This window comes from Hypanus sabinus, chromosome 1 (assembly GCF_030144855.1).
Source record: "Hypanus sabinus isolate sHypSab1 chromosome 1, sHypSab1.hap1, whole genome shotgun sequence".
NCBI classification, from domain to species: domain Eukaryota; kingdom Metazoa; phylum Chordata; class Chondrichthyes; order Myliobatiformes; family Dasyatidae; genus Hypanus; species Hypanus sabinus.
Window position 1 is genome coordinate 108,524,085 of NC_082706.1, and position 16,530 is coordinate 108,540,614.

A 16,530-nucleotide genomic window follows, 5' to 3' on the forward strand; every position below is an offset into this window, starting at 1 on the left:
GATATCCTGTACCGGCCTGGCAGACTCAATGAGCCCCCTGATGCCCTATCCCGGGGAACATGTGCTAGCACACAGCTCGACCAGCTGTACGCCCTTCATGCACAACTTTGCCATCCGGGGGTCACCCGATTTTACCATTTTGTGAAAGCTCGGAACCTGCCGTACTCCCTGGAGGACATCAGGACGATGACCAGGGACTGCCAAATTTGTGCCGAGTGCAAACCGCACTTCTACTGTCCTGACACGGCACAACTTGTCAAGGCCACCCGCCCTTTTGAACGCCTGAGTGTTGACTTTAAGGGCCCCCTTCCCTCCACTGACCGCAATGTCTATTTTCTCAGTGTTATTGACGAGTTCTCACGGTTCCCCTTTGCCATCCCCTGCCCCGACACCACTGCCACGTCCGTCATAAAAGCCCTGCGCCAGCTCTTCACTCTGTTCGGGTATCCCTGCTATATCCACAGTGATAGAGGGTCCTCCTTTATGAGTGAGGAGCTGCGCCAGTACTTGCTAGCTAGGGGCATTGCTACCAGTCGGACCACGAGTTATAATCCCCGGGGTAATGGCCAGGTAGAGCGGGAGAATGCCACAGTGTGGAAGGCCACACTTTTAGCCCTTAAGTCCAAAGGGTTGCCGGTCTCTCGATGGCAGGAGGTCCTCCCTGAGGCACTGCACTCTATCCGCTCTCTGTTATGTACGTCCACCAATGCCACCCCTCACGAACGCCTATTCTCTTTTCCCAGGAAGTCTGTCACTGGGACCACCCTACCAGTTTGGCTGACGTCCCCGGGGCCAGTGCTGCTCCGGAAACATGTGAGGAGCAATAAATACTCCCCGCTGGTGGAGAGGGTTCACCTTCTCCATGCGAACCCCCAGTATGCTTACATGGTCTTACCTGATGGGCGGGAGGACACGGTCTCCATCCGCGACCTGGCACCCGCAGGTGCAGCAGACCACTACCCTGAAGTCTCTCCGGTAACTGTGAACCCTGCACCAGAGGTGACACCGTACTCACCAGGCCCTACACAGACTCCTCACGACACTTGTATACCAGGCGTTTCGTACGCATTTATACCAGGCGCCTCGCACAGGCATGAGGGATCACCGGCGCCTAGTGGGCAAGAACACGCGCAACCCCCGTCCCCTGTGCAATCGCCAATGTTGCCGGCACCTATGCGGTCACAGCCGGTGCTACGTAGATCGCAGCGACAGATTCGACCGCCTGATCGGCTTGACTTGTAAGAACCTTCGCTACATGAGGACTTTTTCAAACGAAGGGGGGGTGAATGTGGTGAACTATGTGCCTGTCGGGACACGCCCCTGCTGACTGCTCCTGTGGCTCCTCCCACAGGCCCCTGTATAAAGGAGACCTGCGGCCTGAAGATCGGCCTCAGTCTCCAGGACCTTGTATGATAGACACTCACTCCTGGTTCCTTCTTCCAGTCAATAAAAGCCGATATCTCGCCTACGTCTCAGTGTGAGTTATTGATGGTGCATCACACCTTCAAGCATCCTTGAAAATATATACAAAGTTTCCTCTGCTCAATATGCTCTGGGCTCTACCACTCATTATAACTACACTAGTTTTATTAGTCCTACCAAAATACATCACTATCTTTGAATGATGCTCTCACTTAACCTTTGACTTTTTCCTTGGGATAGATTCCTGTCATGTACGTCAAAATCCTTCAGTCTGGGGCAGAGCCTCAACTTTGACCTTCACCTTGGGATGGTGTCCATCATCATGGTCAGAGTCCTTTGGTGTTTGAAAGTGACTCACCAAGGAGCTGTGTAGATGACGTGACAGTTAAAAGACTATGCCTCTGCTTGCATGGGAATTCCTACACTGAAGTGCTGGGAATTTGTGCTCATTTCTCTGGGCAGGGCTCGAATCTGTGATGAAAGAGATAACATTCAGCGAGAGTGCTTGAAATCCAAAATAAAAATAGCATTTCCAGCATCTGTAGATTTTCTCTTGTTTGTAAAAACAGAAAGTGTTGGATCAGGCAGGATCTATGAAGTGATAAACAGGGTCAATACTTCAGGCTGATGAGCTACCATAACTTCACACACTAGAGAAAATCTGCAGCTGCTGGAAATCCAACCAACACACAAAATGCTGGAGGAACTCAGCAGGCTTGGCAGCGTCTATGGAAAAGAGTAAACAGTTGACATTTCGGGCCGAGGCCCTCCATCAGAAGTACAAGGTGGTAAGTGATACGTGAAACCAGGAGAGGGTGAGGGGTGAAGTAAAGAGCTGAGAAGTCAATTGGTGAAGGATAAAAGGATGGAGAAAGGGGAATCTGATAGGCGAGGAGAGAAAGACATGGAAGAAAGGGAAGGGGAAGGAGAATCAGAGGGTAGAAATGGGCAGGTAAAGAGATAAGGCGAGAGAGGGAAATGGGAATGGGGAATAGTGAAGGGGGGAAATGGGCAATCACCAGAAGTTTGAGAAATCATTGTTCATGCCATCAGGTTGGAGGTTACCCGGATGGAATACAAGGTGTTGCTCCTCCAACCAGAGGATGGCCTCATCACGACGGTAGAGGAGACCATGGATTGGCATGTCAGAATGGGAATTAAAATGGGTGGGAGATCTCGCTTTTTCTGGCAGTTGGTACGTAGCTGCTTAGTGAAGGTGTCTGCCAATCTACCTTGGGTCTCATTGAGATAACTTCAAGCACTTTTTGATATTATTTAATATTTAGTCATAATGGACTTGGAAGAGTGGAGAAACCATGCAAAGTTTATTTCCCAGAAAGAGTATAATACCACAGAATTTTTGACATGAAGGATGACCAGTCGTGTCTATACTGTAGATATAAAACACCTTACAGAAAACTGCATGTGAAATGTCGATGTTAGCCCACAGTCAGCCTGTGGCTGATTTACTACAGAAAGACTGTATGGTAATGATCACAGGAAGTCTCCAAAGCCTTCAACAGCTCTCACTCACATTAAACATTTTAGATTTATGGAATCTGTACAATTATATTTCAATGTGAATTTCAGGAAAACAGTATCTGACTGGCAGGTTGGATGAGTTCAAACACATCCACCGTGGAGTTGGAAATTGATGTGAGAAAATGTTTCCATTTATGCATGAGAGCAAAACAAGAAGGCATAAATATTAGATAACCATCAGCATATCAGATGTTCACTCAACCCTGGAACATTTGGACAGCAAAGATGCATACATCAGGATGCTCTTTATCGACTACAGCTTAGCATTCAATACTAACATCCTCACAAAACTAATCAATGAGCTTCAAGACCTTGGCCTCAATACCTCCTTGTGCAACTCGATCCTCGATTTCCTCACTTGTAGACCCCAAACAGTTCGGATTGGCAACGACATCTCCTCCACAATCTCCATCAGCACAGGTGCACTGCAAGACTGTGCTTCGTCCCTTGCTCGACTTATTTTACACTTATGACTGCGTGGCTAAGCACAGCTCCAGTGCTATATTTAAGTTTGCTGACAATACCACTGTCTTTGGCTGAATCAAAGGTGGTGATGACTCAGCAAAGCTGGTGATGAATCAATAACCATGGAACTGATTATTGACTTCAGGAGGAGGAAATCAGAAGTTCATGAGTCATTCCTCATTGGGGGATCAGAGGTGGAGAGGGTCACCAACTTTAAAGTCTTTGGAGATATCATTTCGGAGGATCTGTCCTGGGCCCAGCACACATCCAGTTATGAAGAAAAGACGCAGTGCCTCTACTTCCTTAGGAGTTAGTGAAGATCCAGCATGTCATCTATAACTTTGACAAACTTCTATAGATGTGTGGTGGATGTCTTGACTGACTACATCACAGTCTGGTATAGAAACACCAAAGCTCTTGAATGGAAAGTCCTACAAAAGTTAGTGGATATGGCCCAGTCTATCATGGGTAAAGCTCTCCCCATCATTGAGCACATCTACATGGAGCGCTGTCGCAGGAAAGCAGCAACCATTATCAGGGAACCCCCCCCCCCTCCCCACACCCTAACACATGGGTGTGAGGGAGAAGAAACATCAGGAAGAAGGTACAGGAGCCTCAGAACTCACATCATCAGGCTCAGGAACAGTTATTACCCCTCAACAATCAGTCTCTTGAAGCAAAGGGGTTAACTTCACTTGCCTCGTCACTGAACTGTTCCCACAATCTATGGATTCACTTTCAAAGACATCATTTCATGTTTTTGATATTTATTGCTTTTTTGTTGTTATTATTATTTCTTTTTATTTGTATTTACAGTTTGTCTTTTGCACACTGGTTGTTGTCCTATTATGGTAATTGGATTTACTGAGTATGCCTGCAAGAATATAAATCTCAGCATTGTATACGGTAACATATATGTACTTCGAAAATAAATTTACTTTGAGAATGCAGCTGGCTGTTCTTCTTACAGAGAGTGTTAGAATGAGGAACAGGCTGCCACGTGGAGTGGCTGAGCAGTTAGCAATGGAATATTTGAGGGGAGGCTTGACGCTGACATGATGGAGAGAGGAATGGACAGAGAGAGGGATAGGAAGTATTAATAAAGCACACATAATAGCGTAAATAATTGGTGCCATGTAAGCTATGACCTGCTTCTATGTCATGATTTTGAGAACATCGAACACCCTGGTACAGGAACCGGGCCCTCTGCACTGGGATGTCTGTGCTGAACACAAAGCCGATAAACTAAATCCATTCTGGCTCCACATGATCCATATCCCTCCATTCCCAATATATCCATATGCCCAATTCAAAAGTCTCTTAAATGCTTCTTTTGTATCTGCTTCTGCCAGTACCCCTGGCAGGCCAGTAAAATCTACTTGTCTGATAAAAGGAGTAGTTTGTGAGATCTCCTGAAAAAAACCTCTTGCAGCCGCTGGTCTGACCTCATGTTGATGAAGCGGCTTGCCACGATAGTCTGGGCCTAGACGTGATTGCAGCTCGTGCTATACAGCCGAGTCTTGATAATCTTTCAAGCAATAGGTCAGAGCATTTTGTGATTAGAAAAGCCCACTGTTAATCAGGGGGAGAAGAAAACAAAAATGAACCTTGCCAGTAATAAACAGAAATGCTGAGAAACAGAATCAGGTTTATTATCACCAGCATGTGACGTGAATTTGGTAACTTAGCAGCAGCAGTTCAATGCAATACACAATTGAGAAGAGAGAAAAAATAAAAATAATCATGATAATAAATAAGTAAGTTACAAAATGCCTTGGAAGTTCTGCCACCTGATTAGCTGCGTACCCTGTGTCTTTCTTTTAAATTCTCAGCATCTGCAGCATTTTGCCTTCATATAACCTTGTCAGTGTGGCACACAATCTGAACCAGGAAGACATTACTTTAAAATCCTACAGAACCCTTTACTATTATGTCGTATTTGCCTCACTATACTCGCTTGTGAGTTTTTCCCTAACAAATCATTATTTTTCAATATATATATATATATATATATATACACACACAGTCCTTGGAGACATTTGCTCCTTTTTGAATGGCTCTTTGCACCCAATGCATTGTTTGAATCAGCTCACAGACAATCGGCAGGCCTGGCTGCAGAGGCAGTGCCATCTGTTTATACCCCGAGGTCTGTCTATGACGAAGGTGCCATCTGGAGCTCCGCCCCTCACCTCCTCGCACTGCAGCCAACACACTGCAGTAGCTCTTTCTGAACCCAGACTGCTGAACGGAATTGGCATGGCTGCATTATCTGATAATGCAAACAGATAGCGTTCCACTCATTCTCTAATTAGCCAGCCATCTGTCCATGCTGCAAAAAGGGGAGTGTCAAAGTTGTGCGTTAATCATCAACTATGATAGAAGGAGATAAAGGATGGATTTATGTAACTGAGTTTATGCTGAACCGAGGATATCTATAATGGAGTTACTCTGCTTGTTTCCTGTATTCCTTGTTTCCCCTGACACATTTTTGTGAATAGTCAAAGCTGAGGATGTAGCCAGTGCTTAAAGGTAGGCAAAATCAAAACTCACCTGCAGAAGAAAATGTTTCAGTGGATTAGTTAGATCCATGGAATGTGTTATTTTGCAAGATAGTTCAAGAAGTTACCAGGAAAACGGGTGACTACTTGGTTGTTGTCTACAAGGACTTTAAGGCATTTGACAAGGTCCCGCTTGGGAGACTGGTCAAGGTGGGTCAGTCACTTGGCATTCAGGATGAGGTAGTAAATTGGATTAGACATCGAGTCGGTGGGAGAAGACAGAGCGGTAGTAGATGGTTGCCTCTGACTGGAGGCCTATGACTGGTGGTGCGCTGCAGGGATCAGTGCTGGGCCCTTTGTTGTTTGTCATCTATATCAATGAGCTGGATGATAATACAGTTAACTGAATCAGCAAATTTGTGGATGACGCCAAGTTTGGGGGTGGGGGAAGTGAGCAGTGAGGAAGTTTATCACGTCCTACAGAGGGATCTGCATCAACTGGAAAAATGGAAGATGGAATTTAATTCAGACAAGTACAACATTTTGAACTTAGGCAGGACCAACCCGGGTAGGTCGTTCACAGTGAATGGTAGGGCACTGAGGCATGTGATAAAACAAAGGGATCTGGGAATATAGGCCCATAATTCATTGGAAGTTGTGTCACAGGTCGATTGGGACATAAAGCAAGCTTTCGGCACATTGTCCTTCATAAATCAATGTATTGCGTACAGGAGATGGGATGCTATGTTGAAGTTGTATCAGATGGTGGTGAGGCCTTACTTGGAGTATTGTGTGCTGTTTTGGTTACCTACCTACAGGAAAGATGTAAACAAGGTTGAAAGAGTGAAGAAAAATTTTGCAAGGCTGTTACCAGCTCTAGAGGACCTTAGTTATGAGGAAAAATTCAATAGGTTAGGACTGTATTCAAATTAGAATGTAGAAGATTACAAAGAGATGTGATTGAGGTATACAAAATTACAAGGGGTATAGATAGAGTAAATGCAAGCAGGCCTTTTCCACTGAGGTTGGGTGGGACGACAACCAGAGATCATGGGTTGAGGGTGAAAGGTGAGAAGTTTGATAGGGGAAGCTATTCACTCAGAGGGTTGCAAGAGTGTGGAATGAGCTGCAAGTACAAGTGGTGCATGTGAGCTTGATTTCAATGTTTAAGAGAAGTTTGGATAGGTATGGAGGGCTATGGGCCCGGTGCAGGTCGAAGGGAGTAGGCAGGTTAAATGGTTTCAGCATGGACGAGGTGGGCTGAAGGGCTTGTTTCAGTGTTGTACTTCTCTAGGACTCTAAGACAATAATATCAATTTAATCAAATTGGATAGATTTCTTCCTGAATGTTATATTTTAGGATAAAGTACATGCACCTTTTAACACAGTAAAATGTGAAGTGCCGGTGACTTTTTACCCATGGTCTCTAAGTGCTGGATTTTCCTTGGCTTGAGATTGGGTCTGTTATGAGCTAATTGGTAAATATCTGAAATACCTCACCAAGTGTGTGTACTGAAGAAGAACATTATGAGTTTGTATCTTTAAAGGATGCCCCTGCATGCTCTTATATTTTAGTAGCACAACAATTAATATTCATGTTACAAGTGCATCAGGGAAGGACTATCTCCAACAAAGAAGATTCTCAACACCTACACTTGACATTCAATGACAATAGCATCATTGAATCCCCTCAGTGTAGTATTTTGGGGATGACCATTGATCAGAACTTCAGTTGCACATACATACACAGGGTGCAGGAGCAGGTCAGCACTATAGGGAGAAATTCACTAGTGCTTTTCCACCATCTACAAGTCAGGAGTATGAAGCAATACTCCACTTGCAGAAGTGTACTGTATATCCTACAATGATCAGGGAATGTGGCATTGCCCAGAATAAGGTAGCCATTTACCACTTTAATGATTTGTTCCACTGCAGTAAACACCATTAGCACAATGCAATTCAGTTACTTTTCAAACTACCCTGACAAAAATTCTCAAACCCTGGTCTCCACCTTTGAGAAGATCAAGACCATTATGTGCAGAGTCAGATCAGCAATAATCATGTTTGTTGGGCAGAGCTGGCTTGAGGGGTCAAATGGATTACTCCTACTTCCATTTTTTTTTAATGTTTCTTTGTGAACACCACCACACATCATGACTTGGAAATATATTACCTGTAAATATACTGTAGGACTTGTAAATATATATCCAATAATATTGGAATGATACATTTCTAAATCATATATATATATATTGATTAGGATTTAGTATATTGTAAATCCTGCAACTTCCTCACAGTAGGAGTCTTTACAATAAAAAGCAACAGTAGGTCAAGGAGACTTCTCAGTACAATCCTCTCAATGGGACAACCAGTAAAAACTTGTGTCGAGAACTACCAGAATGTCAGAAATGATTAAAACTAATACATTGTACAACGCGTGGCATACATAGCACATACTTAATGATGCAAACATCGATTGGTTGATATGGGACCCATTGGTCCACACCTGAATGAAGGTCAGGAGCCCAAAGTCTCCACAACTAAATAAAGGGTGGTGTCAATGTAGAAGCAACGTGGAAAATGGACGCGAGAGCCTATCGCTCTAGGATGAGTATTTCAATTGTATCTGTATTCAAACTTCATGAAGATGTGACTGCTGCTTTGTTCCTGGTTTAAAATTGTTCTGTCCAACTGATTTTGGATTTTTATTTAGTAATCACACAACATTCTTCTGTAATGGGTTTGTAATAAATACACATACAAATAGAACTTTCCCATGTCATGGTCTTTTTAAGATTCCTGATTGGTCAGGATTAAGGGATATGGTGAGAGGACAGCTGTATAGGGTTGAATGGGATCTGGGATCAGCCATGATGAAATGGCAAAGCAGACTCAATGGGCTGAATGGCCTAATTCTGCTCCTATGTCTTTATGGTCTTATTTGATGTGCTACTAGCAGAACTGTGGGTAACTTGCCAGCATATATAAAGGAGTTTTATTTCTCTTTTAGGTTCAGGTATTACACATTTAAATTTTTGTCTAGGATTTATTTAAGAAAGATGCTTTATTGTGAAACAGACCAAGGGACAAAGAAAAAAAGATCCTTTCCAGCAAATTAGCACAATTTTCCGCATGCCCATCTTTTGTACTGTACTGTTCTATGGTTCTACAAATCTAAGATTCATTAGGAAGTCACTCCAAGCTGAGGGAGGCCAAGAAGTTTCCTCCAATCTCCTTCCCCCCTCTTTTAAATTGATTGTTCCTTGCAACTTATTTCAAAACAAAAAAATATATTACATTCCCAAAGTCCTGAAGAAGGGTCTTGGCTTGAAATGTTGACTGTTTATTCATTTCCGTAGATGCTGCCAGACCTGGAGCATCTTTAGATCTCTAGCATCTGCAGACTTTCTCATTTATATTATATATTCCTTTTTCTAAAATTAAAGCCCTTGGATTGAAGGACTTGCCTTTTTTTGTAACAGGATGTTACAGTGCCAGAGAGGGACTGATCTGGGCCAAAAGACAGATTTTCAATGGGTTAATAATATTAGTGGATGTAAAGATAAGTGATTAGTTCACTAAAGCAGGAAGTTAATATTGGATAATTGCGGTGCAAATTCAAAACATGATAATTTATTTAAAAATAAAGTATCGAAAAGTAAAATAAATTCTCTTTCTTGACACTTTCTTAACAGCTTGTTCTTTATCCTCTGTTCGATGTTCGTGGAAGTAACTTCTTATATGGTTTATAAAAATCTAAACCCTTTAATTCTGAACCCTTACAGTATATTAAAACTGACTTTTAACATTATGCTTTAACTTTGTAATCTTGTCCCTGACACCTCTGATAAACTCTGTGCACCATACCCAAGGAACTTCTTTGTGATTAGCTTTGAAGTTGTATACACTTCAGGGCTCCTCATCTTAGCAAGAATTAACTGGAACAGAATGAAATCTGTGGGGACTAAGTGTTAAATTGTGACATTAAATTATTCATATATTAAGTTTGTATAATGTTGTAGGGTTATCTCATAGCCATGCTTAAATAGAACCAAAGCAGGTAGGTAGAGAGGACCATTTGTTTCTAAGGTAAAGTAGCATATTCTTAAAATTAGAACTGGATTGCTCAGGAGAGCTCGTCTCTCAGTTTTGTGTGAAGTGCCCCCCTGAACAAACCAGGCAAAGGCAAAATATTCAAAATGAGATGGGCACATTTTTAGCCTGGTTCTTACGTGGAATGGAATTTGGGTGAGGTGTTAAGATACAAATTAACCATGACCTTACTGAATGGTGAAAAAAATCTAAATAGATTTTAGTTGCAGTCAATTACATAATTGGAGTGAGATGAGGTCAGGCATAAAGTATGTCACTTTTGTGGAAAGACTGGAATTATTCATCAATGGAAAGTAGATAGGGAGAAAGGTTTTCTTCCCTGTATTTACCATTCCATCAGTACTCTGTTTCTTGGTAGGCATCTTGCCTTCTAACCCATTCAAATCTGATATGCAATTCCAAAAGAGTGAATTTTAGCTTCCAGTACAATCTTTCATTGCAGCAGCAAAGGCCTTCTGAAAACTAAATGCAGAACTGACATTGGTTCCCCTATGTTTACATCTTGTATTACTTCTTTAAAAGACTCCATAGGTTTTGCTGACAGGAATGATGACAGGGAGCCCTGCGCTGACTTGTCTTACCACTCCTGGTGGTCACCCACCTGTATGAAATCTATACATTAGGTGTAACCACCTCAGCAAAAGTTTAATTTACAATATTTCACAGTTTTTCCAGTTGATAAGCTCCAGCTCCACTTCCTTGATCCAGACTGCCAAGAGCTGCATCTGCATGTACTTCCTACTGGCAGCATCATTAGTGAGACCAAAAGGTTCCCTGACTTCCCACAATCTGTAGATAGAACTTTCTACTGACCAACCATCCCACCAACACTGAATCAAGGACTTAGGGTCAATAATAAAATAAAACCTTACCTGAGCATATCTCCATACTGTTATTTCTACTCCCCCACTCCACTTGAACCTACCTTCTTTAAATTGGCTGTTTTAAATTACCTAATTAGTCAATCAATTATTAACAATTTGAAAATGTGCCTCTTTTAAGGCCAAGTTAAATGAAACTCACTTGCAAGTTCCAAGATTACTGCTTTTAAACATTCACACCTTTCTCTGCAAGCTCTGTCTTCTAATAAGTGCCTCTGATGTCTTCGGTCTGGTTGACTCCAGAAGATGTTTATTTTGTCACGTGTACAGAGCTACTGTGAAAAACTTTGTTTTGCATTTCATCCATACAGATAATTTTATCATATGTGTGCTTTGAGGTAGTACAAGAGAAAAAAAGTAACAGGATGCAGAACGAAGTGTTACAGTGATTTCTATGTTTTTCATATGTTTACATTTTTCATGATATAGAAGGACATTCCAGAACATTGGCATCAGTCCTATTGACAAACTTATTTCCCTGTAACCTGTCCTGTTACTAGATTTGCCTGCCTCCCACCTACACTTGAGGTAATTCAGAGTCCTTCTTTGGGTTTTGGGAGGAGATTGGGGTAAATGGTGTGGACTTGCATGTTCTCCCATCAGGGTGAGAGTACAATACAGAACCTATACTTCTGAAGCTGTGTGGCAAGTTCTTTCATCTGCTCTGTTCTGTATGCAATCCATCTGCCTTCACTTCTTGTTTCCTTTTGTCAAATCTGCAGATCTTTCTCCTGATGTTTCCTGTGGCTCCTCCCATGGCATCATTACCCCAAAAGAGCTGACTTCACCCCAAGACTCCCCAACAATGGACTCATCGTACCTGATGCAGTTTGCTGACAGCTCAAAGTGGTCCACGGGAACAGAACAAAGCGAGGTACTGACTGCCAGCCCTGTTTTGGATCATGCTGCTGAAAACCTGCCTGTTGAATGCCCCGCTGATGAAGGTGCCCGACCTCAGCCCGAAGGAGCGAGCTGCGATACGGACACTGATCACTCATATCCTGAGTCGTCCACAGACGCACCTTGCATCAAGGGGAGCCCTTCAGAAAATGAAGGCCAAGGAACCAAGCACAATATGGATGTGGCTGGAGAAATGGTGGACATGTTTGGATCAAGCACTTCTGACAGTGTCCAGCTTATCGTTGCAGATATTGGCTCAGGGATATCCAAAAAGGAAGCTCGAGACATTAACAGTGGCTTACAGGATGGTTCATCGGCCTCTACTGACTCTCTCAGTTCCACCACGCGGGCCAGCTTGGAGGCCAGTGCGGGCTTGTCCTCGGGGGTGTCAGAGGTGAGCAGCACTCCAGACACAGGCACAATATCCAGGGAAGAACCAGATGGAGACACACAACTGATAGATACCAAAGCAGACAGGGGGGCAGAGATGGGCACTTTGGAGGTGGAGGGAGATCATGATCTGCCCAGCATACAAACAGACACATCCGTTCAGTTGTCTTTCATTGCAAAAGACACAGCTTGTGCAGAAATGGACCAGGATGTACTGAAAGCAGGTGATAATGGAAAAGATTTTGTTGATGATACACTCTGTCTTGTCAATTACCCTCTCAACAGCATGAGTGGTAGTGCTGAGTGTTCACCAGCACCAGAACATCAGGAGCTTTCAGACACTGGAGGTGAACATCCTGTGTCTATAGATCCACTCCACGCACTGACTGTGCAATCAAGGGCTGAAAATGTAAAGACTGAACCTTCACAAACTCAGGACCAAGTTACAACCACAGGACTCACTGATATGCCTTTGTGTTATTTGGAACCCACCAAAGAATTGCCTGTGCATTCCAGTGCTGTGGACCATACGTGTGCCACAGATCCAGATCTTTTCTTCACTGCACCATCCACTCCAGTAAAGTTAGCAAGTGGAGCCCAGAAGTTCTTTTCCTATCTGACAACTGGCTTACATGAGGAGCCTGTTGAAGCCCTGGAGAGTGAAGGAAGTGAGGGCATCTGCTCTCCACCAACCTCTCCCTCAGGATCATACAGAACCGCAGAAGGAGGTAGCTGGACATCATCAGGGACCCCAAACACACCGTTGTCTTGCTCCCCAAACTTACTAACGGAAGCTGAAACAATGGAAGTATCTGCTTGCTATGTCGAATCATTGTCTGCTTTTGCAGAGGAACTCAATGAAGAGCAGCTTGATGAAGTGCTGCCTCTTGCTAATGCTCCTTATAATATCATTGATGAGGAAATTTGGACCTCCACAGAGGAGTCAACTGAAAGGTGCCTTACTGAAACACAAGATGACCTTGCTCCTTTAGCATTTGACAATGAAAATCTTGAAACTAGTGAAGATGATGTTGATGATGATGATTATTATGGCGTTGATGTAGATGGTGAGGATGATTATGGTGTTGATGAAGAGGGTGAAGATGATACTGATGATGAAGGTGATGACAATGGACAAGAAAATGCAACTCTTAAAGATCAGGACATTTCCAGTAAAGGTCCTAGATTAATTAAGGCTAATAATATGAATCAACAATCAGATATGACGAACTGTGATGTTGGCACACAGTTGACAGACTCACCAACAGAGAATATTACAAATGAGGAAAAGAGTTGTACAATCACTTCTGATGATTTCCATCCAATATCCATTCCTCAGGAGAAAGAAGACAAGTCAGAGTCAAAATGCAAGGAGGAGTTCAGTGATGATGAATCTAATTGTGAAAATATTGCAACAATACCTAGTAATGAAGACAACCCAATAGGAATGTGTGTACCCAAATTAAAAGCTAATGTTCATGAAGTTTCTTGGCAGCTTGAGTCTAATCTTGTTCATCTTCAAACTGAGGAAGAAAGCACAAAACTAGTGGGATTACCTGGCAACTTTTCTTGTCAGAAATTAAAAGACAATAATTCGTTTTCTGCGTTGGAATGCACATCAGTGGAAGAGATGGATGTAAATAATGGGTCACCTAACATGGATGATAGCACAACTTACTCAGAGCATAACTATTTGCTCACCTCTAAGACAGAAAAGGACCAATATGATGTTTGTAGGAAACAGAACAATGATTGTACTACTAATGCTCCTCTTGCTTCCTCTGAGGAACTTGCTGAAGATTGCAATGGCTCATTAAAAGAAGAAAGAGGCATAGGAACAGAGAAAGAACCTAATATGCAATTTGTACCTGTAACCTCTAGTCAACTCAATTTAGCATTGGATGACCCAGTCAAGGACATTTCTAAAACTTTTATTAGTTCTGTATACGACAGTTTTCTTGAAGTAGAAGATGAAATTGAAAGTTCTACTCCATTAGCTTCAGCACATTGTATTCCAGGGGAACAATCATCCATTAAATTTAAAATGTCAGATGTAGAAAGTGGCCCTGAAATTGAGGCTGGTGTGATGTCCCAATCTCCATATGAAGCTGTTGATAATGAGAGGATGGTGCCTTTGTCATTGCTATCTTTTCAAGGCAGTATTATTTTTGAGGCAGAGTCTATCGAAATTACATCACTGCCTGCCGTGGCCCCAACAGAACAGGCCGTTTTACAGGATCATGGTGATATTATTCCCTGTAATGAACCAAATGACTATGGTGATGTCAATAAAGGTGAACATGCTGTTGATGTGAACTGTGACGTTGGAGATGAAGATGAAGACAGTTCAGTATCCTTCCTTTACTCACTTTCTGAAAACTCTATCACTGCAGGAGTTGATGAATCATTTGCATTTCAAGACACCACGTCAGAATCATCGGCTTCTGCATCGCTTGAAGGAGAGGATGAGAGAATAACTGCAGAGCACTATGACCTACCATCAGGAGCCAATGAAGAACACACTGAAAGACCTGAAGGTGAATCTGTTGATTCAGACAATGATAGTGAGGTAGAAATGTCTTCAGTGACATCAACATCAGACTCTGAAGCATGTGGGCCCTACTGCACTACAAGTATGAAATTGTGTGACATGGCATCAGTGCTGCAGACTGTGAATTTTGGCAAAGGTGAAGAACAACCAAGTTCTGTAACGGAAGTGCAAGAGGATTGCAGGAAGGAACCTGAAGGCATAGACTCCACTAGCGAGGATGAGGCCCAATCTCCATTACATGTACACAACTTACACACAGATACATTGTCAGAAGGCAGGTCATTGCCATTTCTCAGTGCGCCAGGTGAGTTGCAGCAAATGCCACTGGCTGAATCTATTAAAGAAAGCCCAGAGAATCTTTCAAAGATGGTGGTGAAGACTGACGAAAATGAGATGTGTTCAACTGATTTGCACAGTGAAGATCTGTTGCTTAGCTCTTCAGCGACTGGGGAAATGACTTGTGAGCTGGAACCTTGTGACGGCCAACTATCAGAGCTGGAATCTCTGCCCACCTTTGGACAGACTCAATCAGGTGGTTGTAGTGAGACACTAACCTTGACTCAGGATATAAAGGAGCATTCACCTACAGAATCAAATTCAACAAGTCTCACATCTCATTTGGAAAAGGACTCGAATAAAGATGAACTTGACGTTGAACTAGCTTCTAATTTACCTGAAGGTATGAATAAATTTGATGATTACCACAATGACATTATCAGCACACTGTCTGGAGATGATGAGAACAAAGGGCCCAATTCTGAGATGTCCTTGAATGTGCCTGTTGACCTGGCTAGTGATGCTGATGTACCAAACATTAGCTCAAGTGAATCAAATTCTGAAAACAACAATTCTGTGTTCACCATACAAAAACTCTGTGAAGGTGGTCAGTATTTGATTGGGAAATCCATAGATTCCACAAATATCAATAGTATCAGTGAGGATTTAGAGTCATTCTCTAAGAAAATTGACAATCAGTCTACTATTTTTGAAGAAACTGAAAAATCTTCCGATGTCAGTCATTTCCAGTTAGAATCAGCCATTTTAAACACAGCTGAGTCCTCCCCTCCAAGTGAATCACAAACTTCAGACGTTGAAGGAGATTATCTCAGACCAAAGTCATCTTGTTCTATACTAGCTTCCTCAGAGGATGGTGTTGTTGAGGAATGTGATGTCTCTCTTCATGCTGAAGAGTTTCTGGAAATAGTACCTAAAAACAAACCAGAGATGGGATCTGAAAATGTTATTGCATTGGGCTTTAGAGACGTAACTCTGCCTCCTTGTGAAACCACTAATGAGAGCGTGAGTGACAGACGACTAATTCAGGAGGTATCTCATTCCTTACCAGGTGCATGCCAGTCTGAAATGAAGTCTGGACTCAATAATCTTTCTGATTTAACAAGTACAGGGAAAATAGCTGGAACGCCCACAAGAAACCTTGGAGAAAATAACCTGGAGGAGCAACATAATGAGACTTTCAACATTGCACCAACAGAAATGATGAACATAGTTCCTGGGGACACTTCAGTGAATGGGGATTCGGCATACGAGGATCATCAAGATTTTACAAGCAATCCAATATCTCTATCATTAAAAAAATTATCTTCATCAGAAACTGAGGATTATGACATGGCCAGTGAACCAGAAATTTCTGAATCTATTACCCCTGCTAAAGATGCCACATCTACAGATGAACTTAATAGTCCTTTGCCAGATGAGAGCATGCAACAGGATATCACCTTATTAGATTCACCTCAATTGCTCTCCACCA

At 42.6% G+C, this 16,530-nt stretch overlaps 1 long non-coding RNA gene across 1 annotated transcript in view; it reads right to left on the minus strand.

The window, feature by feature from the left end:
• The window catches only part of LOC132396527 (uncharacterized), a 38,504-nt gene extending 35,086 nt beyond the window's left edge, over positions 1-3,418 (minus strand). The window contains exon 1 of the long non-coding RNA XR_009513006.1: positions 3,290-3,418. This is a non-coding gene — a long non-coding RNA (uncharacterized LOC132396527). The remainder of the gene's footprint in view (positions 1-3,289) is intronic.
• Positions 3,419-16,530: the final 13,112 nt, after the last annotated feature.